This window comes from Salmo salar, chromosome ssa03, assembly GCF_905237065.1.
Source record: "Salmo salar chromosome ssa03, Ssal_v3.1, whole genome shotgun sequence".
Taxonomy (NCBI): Eukaryota; Metazoa; Chordata; class Actinopteri; order Salmoniformes; family Salmonidae; genus Salmo; species Salmo salar.
In genome coordinates this window covers 15,109,270-15,121,934 of record NC_059444.1, presented here as the reverse complement: position 1 = coordinate 15,121,934, position 12,665 = coordinate 15,109,270, and the positions used below count along the sequence as shown (strand labels likewise).

Sequence of the window (12,665 nt, the reverse complement as noted above, 5' to 3'; positions counted from 1 at the left end):
CCTCTGTATATAGCATTATGTTATTCTTATTGTGTTAAATTTTATTTTAGTCTACTTGGTAAATATTTTCTTATTGAACTGCACTGTTGGTTAAGGGCTTGTAAGTAAGCATTTCAAGGTAAAGTCTACACTTGTATTCGGTGCATGTGACAAAGTTTGATTTGATTTCTCACGCGATGGCTCAGCTAGCTGGCTATCATCACTCAGGTGCAGTTCTTGTGTCTGTAGCAGTTTTCATGAATGAGTGGATACATAATACATGTTAAATGACAGACAGAGATAAGGAGACTCTTGCTGTGATGTAAGGTACAACTGAAGGCCCCAATATTCAGTCAGGCAGCTGGAAGCAGGTGTTTCACCATCCAGGCCCATGTCACAGCATGCAGAGGCCTGATGGGGAGACGACAAATACATGATGTACCTTAATCACCAAAGCCGTGTTAGCATTTACTGCACATGTTGCTAAACAATCCAACCATTTTGTAAGTGTCAATGATATGAATGGGCAATTCACATACAATATCCACTTCATAAGCATTGGCTGTAATACCTCTAGGGTCCTTTGGTTGTCTTGCGGTTTTCTGCTTTCTAGTGATCTTACTCCCTCCACCTGAAATGCAATAACAAAAACATGAATAACAATAATCCTAGTCAGTCAGTTTAGCGAACTGTGCTAATTAAAAACACTCAAGTAAATGTGTACAAGCCTATACAGCCAACTTATACAAAAACAATACAGCCGGTTTACAGGAGGGGCATATCTTGCCAACTTTCAGTCCCCAATTAAATCAACAAACAGGCAGTGTAGCAAAGTAGTTTGACAGTGTTCAAAAGTCAGTAACATGTCTAAAATATAGCTAGAAAATACCGTTTTTATTTTCTAGAAACTTAACATTTAGGTAGTGATTGTGGGAGTTTTTCTCCCAGCAGTTCTAATTTAGCTAACGTAGTTTATGGCATAAACTTTATCAGATGGTTAACTAGCAAATATATTTGTTTTCCCCTCGCATCTAAAGCTGCCTGCTAAAGCTACCGTTAGCCAGTTGATAGTAAAACTAGGATGAACGTCTGAAGCCAGCTTGCTAAAGTTAACTTAGCTGCTGTCAATGGAGTTCGTCTGAAATGTACCATTTTATATTTCACATGATAAACAAACTACTGTCATGCCTTTACACAAAAAAGAATCGATGTACACAAAGGTTACCTTTATTCTAATACTTCAGGCCAAGTAACATTAATGTTACTTTGTAGAAATGACTTACCTTCAAATTACTTCCTGAGATGTGATTGATAGAACAATCCAGCCAATAGTTGCAGTATTAGGTGGTTTTGGCTGATTGCGAATCTCTTTCTACAAATGAACAAAACCTACAAGTTCACGAGTCTCTTGGTAACGTGACAGAACCCCCGAGCAGATATCTGCAAGTGTATTTTTGATGCACTGCAGAATATTCAGTCGTAAATTGACTTGTAATAATTAAAATAAATGATGCTTCCAAATCTTATTGAATGTATTCAAATGTCAAGTTACACATTTGCGACCATTGTTACATTTCTCACACGATACAAGCTTGCGAAATTACACATTGCGATTCGTACTTGCAACAACAAATCTCAATGTGCGACCATGAAATATAAACTCCCAGAGTTCTTTCTGTCAACCTTATCACATATGCGGGTAGAGCTAGTGACATTGGCATAGTGCACTGACTGAAGTACCCCTTGGTTTATGGACCACCACCGCTGACTGCAGTGTGCAACTCGGGGCGGGTCTCAATGTGGGCGGGGTCAAACGCTTGACCCCGCCCAACCTTTGTTTTGTCTGAGGTTTGACAGTCACACTGAATACAAACGCACACGTTTGCGCAAGTCACACATTGAATACAAACGTATTTCATTTTAAGATCGTAAGAAATATTATATAAAGTACCAGCAGATGTGTTGTAACACTTTTTGCTTCATGCTATATTTGAGACAAGCTACTGATATTGTTGCAGTGCAGACTTGTCATGTACTGTTAAAATTGTGTTGATAAATGTTAACTTTAATTATATTATTTCATTGAGCATATATACACACAGTTACTACCTATCCTGATTTATAATGCTATTTACTTTCCTCATGAGAATGTAGACTCTATACCATACAGACATACTGACAAGCTGAATGTGCTTTGTACATTAAGTGATACCAGCTCCAGTAAAAAGATCAGAGACTCAGGTGACTTCTACGTCATCTTTACTAAACAACATAACACAATTAACACAGCAGACAAAAACAAGGTTTGCCACTCCTCAAAAATGGCTTCAGTCCTGCTCCTCAAGAGGCAAAGACAGTCATTTTCTTGTTGTCAACTGCCTCCACATTGAACATCTCATCTCTCTGTAACTGGAACATGAATGGTTCCTTGGAGAATCCCAATTACACTAGGGAGGGAAACAGTGCCTTTAAATGTTTGTAGTTCACACCACATTGCTGCGTCCAGGGTGTCCCTTTTCCTTGAAGAAAAAGGAAGAATAAATATTAAGAGTAGTGCCTCATTGTGTCATCAAGTCAAAATACACCCTACTTTCACAATACCACCATGCAAACAAAAGCCACAGTGACTAAAGGGGTTTTCAGTGATATCTAGAACTACTCAAGTCATCACAACTATTATATCTTGCCATGCATCAAGCCTTCAGCATTACACACAGACTACATACCCAGTTCACAGCTCCCAGTTCGTCGTGCATTTTGTTTTCAGTATCGTCTAGAAAGAAAACAGATGGTGGTCATTAAGTAATGTAAGGGAACCTCTAGGGAGGTGTGTACAATAATGCACCTTATTTTAGCTAATAGCCTATACAGTACCTGATCCTGCAGAGCTGGATGCTGACGTGACATGCTTTGACTTCTTGGGGGGGACGTCTTCTACATCATCCTGAATATATTGGAGAGGGGGAAGGGGTTAAGTCTTTAAACATTGGTTTAAGACTATCACTCATCATATGAGAAAGGGGGGTTTAAGACTATACCACTCATATGACACCTACATGTAGTGTGCTTTGTTTTCGCCTCCTTTTTCAATCATTCAACTTCTCTTCTTCAGACCTTAGTGAGTGAATGACACATTCAATATGAAAATATATTCAGGTCAGTCTGGCTACAGTGAAACAAGTGATTTTAAGGATGCAAATGAAAAGTTTTTATAATGTTCAAGACTTACGGCATTGGAAAGTTCTGCAGGAGAACTAGGCACCACCATCGCTTAATTTGCTGCATGTTTTCCTTTGAAAAAGAAAATCAGCCAATCGGATGGGAGTCCCAACTACAACAATAATGATAATAGTTAATACTTTTTTGAACACCGTTGGAACTGAATTAGCCTAAGTATTTTTCACAACATGTATGGATTTTGCTGGACCAGAAAATGTATTTTCGACTGCAAACACACCATTTCTCGCATCAATGTACTCACATGCCAAAAATCTTTAATTGGACACTGTTTCAAAGCAATGTGTATACTTTCTTCGTAAATGTGTTTAAGTTTTTCTTATTTAACTTCAGTTTGCAGTGTGGACAAGTTACAATTACTTTTCTTGACTTGCCATGTATGTTGGGACCTGGTGATTTCATTATTGCATATACTATGTGTAGGCTGTGTAGACTCGCTGTGTGTAACTAAGGGAATGGCATCAACGATACACATTTAGAGCCAGCCAAACACAACAAGGCATACATTGAAGAAACACAGAAAAATCAACAATCAAATCGATTACATAACTGTACATATAAACCTAGGCTTACTGCTCAAGTAGGCAAATTTGTCCAAATAACATTCCCTCGTGAGCAATTAGCTAGCTCATGTGCAAATTAACGGTATGCTAACATCGGTGCGGTAGTTGGTCATATAAACACATACCACTGCACTGGTATAACATGAATATTACAAAGTACATTATGCATAATGACAGTCTCACTCACTTCCATGGTTTATATTTTTATCCATGTAGGTTAGGTTCGATTAAGTTTCGCTTTCGTTGACGTTAACACCGTCAACGTCTACCTCAATTTGGGTGACCTTGAAGGGTTCGGTTAAACGCATTTGACTCCGCCCACATTGATCCCGGCCCCGAACTGCACACTGCAGTCAGGGGCTTCTCTTATGGAATGGTGTAGTATTGGCTATGGGCGGGGTCGACCCGGGCTGGGCCTGCCCACCACACATTTTCATTGGTTGAGACCTATTCGCATTCCACTACGTAGCCTGGGTATTGAAACGTCAGCACGTACATGCAACAGATAAGCTAGCTAGCCACTCTAGCTAGCTAGTTAGCTGATTAACATTCTAGCAAATATGGTCCAGAATGAAGATGGGCAGAAACTGCTTCTCCAATAGAAATTCCAAATCACACTTGTAAATGTTGTCATGGAAACTTTGGCTAGCTATGCTCATGCGCAGAGACTCGTCATAGGGTTTAACGGTCGTCTCGCACTGAGCTGCGCAGGTACAGGCCGTCAAATCAAAGGCACTCTTTATATATGAAGTTGTTTTTGACACATTAAAACATGTCAGTTCGAGAACATTTTGGATCTAAGTAAGAATTGTTCACTTCTCTCATTGACGTCTCAAGCTCCACACCCCGGCCTGGTCTGCTTCGCAAGTGTTTCCATAAGTCTTGCGATGTTGCGCCTCTGGGTTTAGAAACTGATTTTGACCAATGGGTAAAATAATGTTAATTCTATAGATAATCCTATTAAGAAAACCAATGGTCCAAACCTCACGTCTCTATCATAATCCACTCAAAAGCATGGCCGTGAGACTACAGTACATATGAGGACACCGAGGTCCAGACCTATGTCATTTTTTCTAATTTGAAATATATATATTTTTGTTAACAAAAAATCTATATATAAAGTATTTTGTACACAATAAAGGAAATAAATTATGGGTCAACATGTAAATATTGCTTCCAACGTTGATCAAAGTTTTGGCTCCCGGAGTTGTGTTTTTAGCAGCATATTCACCACTCTCTCAAACGGCTAACACCGCCCTCTCACCATAATGAACCATTTCTTTTGTCTGAAAAGACAAACTCTGTGTTCTCGGCGGACGGGAACTCTTAGGCTAAATTAGTGCAGCTACTGAGATGGTCAATCAGATAGCTCAAATCACCGTGCCTACTGTGCTTCCACGTCCCCGGCCACAGCGAAGTTCGATACTAGCCTACATAAGATTTAATAACTTTTAAAACCATGACCACAGAGAGACTGTCAAAGAATACAGCTACGAGCTTCTGTTTTTAGGAGTGATTTCATGTTGAATTTTTCATTCATCACTGTCAACACTTTTTATTCAACACTACTAGAAAACATAATGCGCTTCTCCCTACTTTCACTCACGCTGCAACTGCAATGAATGAGTAGCCTAGTGTATCGATAGCCCTGCGTTTTTATTATTATTATCAGCTTGTACACCCACTATTTTAATATTGAAGAATATTTCACTTTCTCTGGTCATAGGAACAACATACATTTCTGCATGAGGCAGATGCAGTGCAACTTGAGATTTGCAATCAGGTGGAAGACTGTGTCCCCTCTCTCTAGTCAGTTCCACCGGAGGAAAGGAAGGAGAGAGCAGGGACCATGAGAGGCGGACCCTCTGCTGCTCTCTCCCGCCGCTGAGACTAATGCTGTGTTAAAAACAACTGGGAACTCGGAAATGTACGACTTCCGACTTCAGTGCGTTCAAAGACAACTGGGAACTCAGGAAAAAACGAGATCCGACTGGGAAAAATATTTTTGAACGGTCATCCAACTCGGAATTCCAAGTCAGAAACTATTTCACTGACATCATGATTTGACCCCAGAGCTCCCAGTTGTCTTGAAAGCACCATTACCATCAGATGCAGGTACCATCAGTCCAGTAAAATAAAAAAAGTGAATAATTTGCAAATTATTTACATTTATGCTCAGCTGTGCCTTGCAAGTGCTACACCAACTGATGATCTATTTTGTAATCAAATCTCGAGTTTTGGAATATAATATGTCTGAGAATAACAATATCGGTAGGCCAGGCATATAGGCAAAATGCTGTGATAAAGTATTAGGCCTACTGCCCAAATCGCATTCTTACAGAACTGTTTTTATTAGGTCAATGTTAAAACATTTTAAGTCATGTTTTGAAAGAATCTGAGCAGTAGATCTCAATTTGCTTTTTGACTGCGAAAGTGATCACTGGTGTAGACCATGTATCTGATGCTGTCTGGACCAAAAGAGTATGGCATGTCATACTATTTCTGTCCAGACAGCATCAGATACATGGGCTACATATAGATGGGTACTGTTTTGCTCGCTTGGATGCTCTCTTTGGTGATATATACTGAACAAAAATATAAACGCAATATGTAAATATGTTCCCATGTTTCATGAGCTGAAATAAAAGATCCCAGAAATGTTCCATATGCACTAAAAGCTTATTTCTCTCAAATTTGGTGCACAAATGTGTTTACATCCCTCTTATTGAGCATTTCTCCTTTGCCAAGATAATCCAGCCACCTGACATGTGGCTTTTCAAGAAGCTGATTAAACAGCATGATCATTACACAGGTGCCAAAAGGCTACTCTAAAATGGGAAATTCTGTCACACAACACAATGCCACAGATGTCTCAAGTTTTGAGGGAGTGTGCAATTGGCATGCTGACTGCAAGAATGTCCACCAGAACTGTGGCCATAGAATTAAATGTAATTTCTCTACCAGAAAAACTTAGTTTAGAGAATTTGGCAGTACGTCCAACAAGCCTCAACCGCAGACCAAGTGTATGGCATTGTGTGGGCAAGCAGTTTGCCGATGTCAACATTGTGAACAGAGTGCCCCGTGGTGGTGGGGTTATGGTATGGGCAGGCATAAGCTACTGTCCTCGAACACAATTGCATTTTATCGATGGCAATTTGAATGCACACAGATACCGTGACGAGTGCATCGATGACGTCCCCACAGTGACAGTACGTAACCCAACCAGAAGCCATGGATTACAGGCAACATCCACACTGAGCTAAAGGGTCAGGTAAAGCGTCAATACAGGACTTAGATTGAATCCTAGTACACCGGCTCCGACGCTCGTCAGATGTAGCAGGGCTTGCAAACTATTACAGACTACAAAGGGAAGCACAGCCGCGAGCTGCCCAGTGACACGAGCCTACTAGACGAGCTAAATTACTTCGACAACTCCTATACCATGCGGTGTCAGAGGAAGGCCCAAAGAATTGCCAAGACTCCTTGCCCATTTGGCAATGTCTGATTTCTGATTGTCATAACACACCACGTACACCACCAATAAGCTGAGCTTCTCAGTCACTTTTTCTTCACCTCACATAAGGCAACAAAGTCTTTTTTTTTACATTTTATTTTACATCGAATGATAAGTTCCTCAGTATTTGAAAAATCTTTCCAAACACTCTTGGCCTCGATGTGAAAGAGCAAAATATCATGATCTGATGATCCCATATATCCAATGGAAGCGTTATAAAAATCAGCTGTCTGTCCCGAGCTCACTGGCGCAGGAAACTCTGAGGGCCCGGAATAGGCTAGTTCAGTGGTGACCAACCCTTTCTGAGTGAAGATCACTCAAAATGCAAGCAGAGATCTACGGCTCAGATTTGTTTTATTTTTACATGACTTAAACGTAAGCCTATGCAACATTAACCTATTAAAAACAGTACTGTAGCAATGAGGTTTGTGCAGTAGGCTATATGCCAAATACATTATCACCGCATATTGGCTTTGCTTGAATTGCCTTGCCATTGCATTGTTGTTCTGACCATTTAAAAAATATATACATTTCAAAATTTGAGGTAGGCTATATGATCATACTCGTAATAGATCAGTTGTATTACTCGTGAGGCACAGCTGAGCGAGCATACATTTAAATATTTTACTGGGCTGATGGTGCCTGCATCTGATGGTCAGTCTTAGTGCAACCTGGTCTCAGAGCATAACCTTAACCCTTTTAGCTAACTCTTCCCCTAACCCAAACCTTAACCTTTTAACCTAACTCCTAAACTTAACTCGAACCTTAACCCTAACCCCTAGTAAACGTTATCGAGCTAGCTAACATTAGACATCTAGCTAGAATTTGTAACATATCATACGTTTTGCAAATTCGCAATATATTGTCCATTTCGAAAATTCGTAACATTGTACATTTTGCAAATCGTAACATATTATAAGATATGGTGTGTCTCGAACATCCACAAATTAATACATAACATATCATCTTAAATAATGTTGCAGATTTACATACAGAATAATACGAAATGCTCGGAGGCCAGGTTGCTCAGCAGAGGGAGAGAGCAAGAGGAGACAGGGGTCCGCCTCTCAGCATCCCTCCGCTCTCCCTTTCCTCCATTGACAATCACCAAAAAGGGACACCGTCTTCCAGCTGATGGTGAAACTCGAGTAGTACCACATTATTCCTGCATCATGCACAAATTCATGTTGTTACTCCTATGAACAGAGAAAGTGAAATATTTCTCGATATTAAAAAAGACCCAATCTGCTAATAATAATGCAAGCCTATCAATACACTTTCCTAGTCATTCATTACAGCGGCAGTGTTGGTTGTAGCGTGAGTGGAAGTTTGAAGAGTGCGCATCTTAATAGCCTCTAAAAGTGTTGAATAAAAAGTGTTGACAGTGCTGAGTAAGAACTTAAACATGAACTCACTCTTAAAAACAGCAGCTCTTTGCTGTATTCTTTGACATTCTCTCTCTGGTCATGGTTTTAAACGTTTTGAAATATCACAGTATCAACATTGCTGTGGACTTTTTTTAAGCCTGCTACTTTACTGCAGACACGGTAATCTGACCCATCCGATTGACCAGGGCTAGGCCTATAGTGCACTTGATTTGCTCTCCGGGCCTGCCATGAAGGCAGAGTTTGTAGCTTCAGACACATGAAATGGTTCAAAATGGGAACACTTCAAGGAATTTAGCTCTCTTCTTGGCGAAACTCGAGCTGAGGTCAGGAAAGATGAACACCTTGCATCCGCAGAAGTGTAGCTGGTCTCTGCCCTGCCTCTGGAGGATGCGCTCCTTGTCACGGTAATAATGAAAACGGATGATAAACACTCTAGGCTTGGAGTTGTCGTCTCTGCCCGCTGGGGAAGTGTCAATGCGGTGGGCTCTGTCCAGCTTCGGGGTAGATGGAACGATGGCTGGACCTAGCACCTCCACAAAGAAGTCTGACATGAACTTAACTGAGTTCCCTCTAAGTTTCTCTGGTATACCAACAACCCGAAGATTGCAACGATGAGAATGGGATTCCAGGTCATCGGTCTTGTTAATCAGTTTTTGGTTTTCGGAGCTCAGACGGGCAACTGTTTTCTCATTCTCATTTTCTCACTATGCGGTTACTGTAGTCACACAGGTCATGTTCAAAGCCGTTAAGTTGGTGGCCTTGTTCATCCACAGCGGCTCGGACACCATCCAGGACGGCGGAGAAGGTGGCCAGAGCAGCATCGATGACAGTTTTGAGCTGAGTGGCAATGGTAGCTGTAATTTCCGAGATCAGAACCATACAGAAGTTCTGAAGATCTGTGGGGAGTGTGACCGCATGCGTAACGGTTGGACTGGAGTCTGCGCCAGTACCATTCACGTTTGCCATCGCGGTTGAAACGTTAGTTACAGGTCTTCTGCTCCTCAGATTGTGTGACATTTGAATCAAAAAGGTAACTTAAGAACTCATCAATCAAATCTGCTATGTAAGAAAGTGGAATGCAAAGTAAAAATTTGCCAAAATTAACTACTGTAAATTCCGGACTATAAGCCGCAACTTTTTTCCCAGCTTTGAACCTCGCGGCTTAAACAATGACGTGGCTAATATATGGATTTTTCCTGCTTTCAATTTTTTTTCTCCAAAAAAACACATTCTGTGACGTGCTCAGTTTTTTGGCGGCATGAAGTTTTCATTAGACCAATGAAATTGCCGAACGGGTTAAGGTCAAACAACTTTTTGGTTTACTGTTTAGATTAAATCGAGCGCTCTCAAACTTCCCATCAGTCTGATTACGGTAGTCATTTTGTCACCCTCATCATGGCAAAGACACGGAGAAGTGCATATGATGCAGCTTTCAAGTTGAAGGCGATTGATCTGGCTGTTGGAAAAGGAAATAGAGCTGCTGCACGGGAGCTTGGTCTTAATGAGTCGATGATAAGACGTTGGAAACAGCAGCGTAAGGAATTGACTCAGTGCAATAAGACATCTAAAGCTTACTGCTAATTTTTTATTTTTTGTTACAAGCCGTGTTTCGTTTAAGCCTATTTATTTTTGTTACAAGCCATGTTTCGTTAAAGCCTAATTATTTTTGTTACAAGCCGTGTTTCGTTAAAGCCTGTGTAAAGTTCATTTGTTTCAATGTACCGGTAGGCACCTGCGGCTTATAGACATGTGCAGCTTATTTATGTTCAAAATTAAAAATTAAAAATGTAATTCAGTGGGTGCGGCTTATATTCAGGTGCGGTTAATAGTCCGGAAATTACGGTAATGCGTAAGAGCCTCATCCACAAGCCTCTTCTCCATTCACATGCTCAATCGGAAGCCCCTCCATTTTGTTTTTTAATGATTTGTTCTATTGCCTTTTGAATATTTCATAGCTAACATTATCTGACTCCATGTTTGCTTATTGTTTTGTTTCTTAACTCTCTTTCTTCAGTTACAGAAGACCCAGTATTTACAGCTGGGACAAAACCGTGGGCAGTACTATGGCGGATCATTGCCAAATGTCAATCAGATTGGAAATGGCACCATTGACATGCTTTTTCAGGTAAGTGTGTTTGTAGGACTCTGATTTGAAATATTTGTGGTCTTACCCAAAATTGAACACGTTTACTCTTTTGTTGACATATATTTGGCGATCATTTACAGTTGAAGTTTACATACACCTTAGCCAAATACATTTAAACTCAGTTTTTCACAATTCCTGACATTTAATCCTCGTAAAAATTCCCTGTCTTAGGTCAGTTAGGATCACCACTTTATTTGAAGAATGTGAAATGTCAGAATAATAGTAGAGTGCATGATTTATTTCAGCTTTTATTTCTTTCATCACATTTCCAGTGGGTCAGAAGTTTACATACACTCAATTAGTATTTGGTAGCATTGCCTTTAAATTGTTTAACTTGGATCAAACGTTTCGGGTAGCCTTCCACAAGCTTCCCACAATAAGTTGGGTGAATTTCGGCCCATTCCTCCTGACAGAGCTGGTGTAACTGAGTCAGGTTTGTAGGCCTCCTTGCTCGCGCACGCTTTTTCAATTCTCCCCACAAATTTTCTATAGGATTGAGGTCAGGGCTTTGTGATGGCCACTCCAATACCTTGACATTGTTGTCCTTAAGCCATTTTGCCACAACTTTGGAAGTATGCTTGGGGTCATTGTCCATTTGGAAGACCCATTTGCGACTAAGCTTTAACTTCCTGACTGATGTCTTGAGATGTTGCTTCAATATATCCACATAATTTTCCTCCCTCATGATGCCATCTATTTTGTGATGTGCACCAGTCCCTCCTGCAGCAAAGCACCCCCACAACATGATGCTGCCACCCCCGTGCGTCACGGTTGGGATGGTGTTCTTCGGCCTGCAAGCCTCCCCCTTTTTCCTCCAAACATAACGATGGTCATTATGGCCAAACTGTTCTATTTTTGTTTCATCAGACCAGAGGACATTTCTCCAAAAAGTACGATCTTTGTCCCCATGTGCAGTTGCAAACCGTAGTCTGGCTTTTTTATGGTGGTTTTGGAGCAGTGGCTTCTTCCTTGCTGAACGGCCTTTCAGGTTATGTTGATGTAGGACTTGTTTTACTGTGGATATAGATACTTTTGTACCTGTTTCCTCCAGCATCTTCACAAGGTCCTTTGCTGTTGTTCTGGGATTGATTTGCACTTTTCGCACCAAAGTGCGGTCATCTCTAGGAGACAGAACGAGTCTCCTTCCTGAGCGGTATGATGGCTGCGTGGTCCCATGGTGGTGTTTATACTTGCGTACTATTGTTTGTACAGATGAACATGGTACCTTCAGGCGTTTGGAAATTGCTCCCAAAGATGAACCAGACTTGTGGAGGTCTACAATTTCTTTTCTGAGGTCTTGACTGATTTCTTTTGATTTTCCCATCATGTCAAGCCAAGAGGCACCGAGTTTGAAGGTAGTGCTTGAAATACATCCACAGGTAAACCTCCAATTGACTCAAATGACGTCAATTAGCCTATCAGAAGCTTCTAAAGCCATGACATCATTTTCTGGAATTTTCCAAGCTGTTTAAAGGCAGTGAATTATAAGTGAAATATTCTGTCTGTAAACAACTGTTGGAAAAATTACTTGTGTAATCACAAAGTAGATGTCCTAACCGACTTACCAAAACTATAGTTTGTTAACAAGAAATTTGTGGAGTGGTTGAAAAACGAGTTTTAATGACTCCAACCTAAGTGTATGTAAACTTCCGACTTCAACTGTATCTATGTAGCTTGTGACTGGTTTGTTTTGTTGGTGTCTGCAGACTCCCTTTCAAGGTTCAGGTGACACCAGCAGGACAACACGGCATCATGGATTGGTTGACAGAGTTTACCGGGACAGAAACCGCATCACGTCCCCACACGGAAGGCCCCTCGACAAACATGGACGCCAAATA

The 12,665-nt window shown here is 40.8% G+C and overlaps 2 long non-coding RNA genes across 3 annotated transcripts; both read right to left on the bottom strand.

The window, feature by feature from the left end:
- Window positions 1-79: 79 nt before the first annotated feature.
- Window positions 80-1,894, bottom strand: LOC106598996 (uncharacterized). Its single transcript, XR_001327336.2, has 3 exons — window positions 1,263-1,894; window positions 551-610; window positions 80-390 (listed from the first exon to the last, which is right to left on the bottom strand). It is a non-coding gene; the product is annotated as an uncharacterized lncRNA (long non-coding RNA).
- A 327-nt stretch (window positions 1,895-2,221) lies between these two features.
- LOC106598995 (uncharacterized) lies at window positions 2,222-4,099 on the bottom strand. Of its 2 annotated transcripts, XR_006769075.1 has the most exons (6): window positions 3,967-4,099; window positions 3,209-3,310; window positions 3,036-3,093; window positions 2,854-2,923; window positions 2,706-2,752; window positions 2,222-2,498 (listed from the first exon to the last, which is right to left on the bottom strand). It is a non-coding gene; the product is annotated as an uncharacterized lncRNA (long non-coding RNA). The 2 variants fall into 2 exon arrangements; XR_001327332.2 differs by lacking the exon at window positions 2,706-2,752 and having other exon boundaries at window positions 3,967-4,095.
- Between the last annotated feature and the right edge of the window lie 8,566 nt (window positions 4,100-12,665).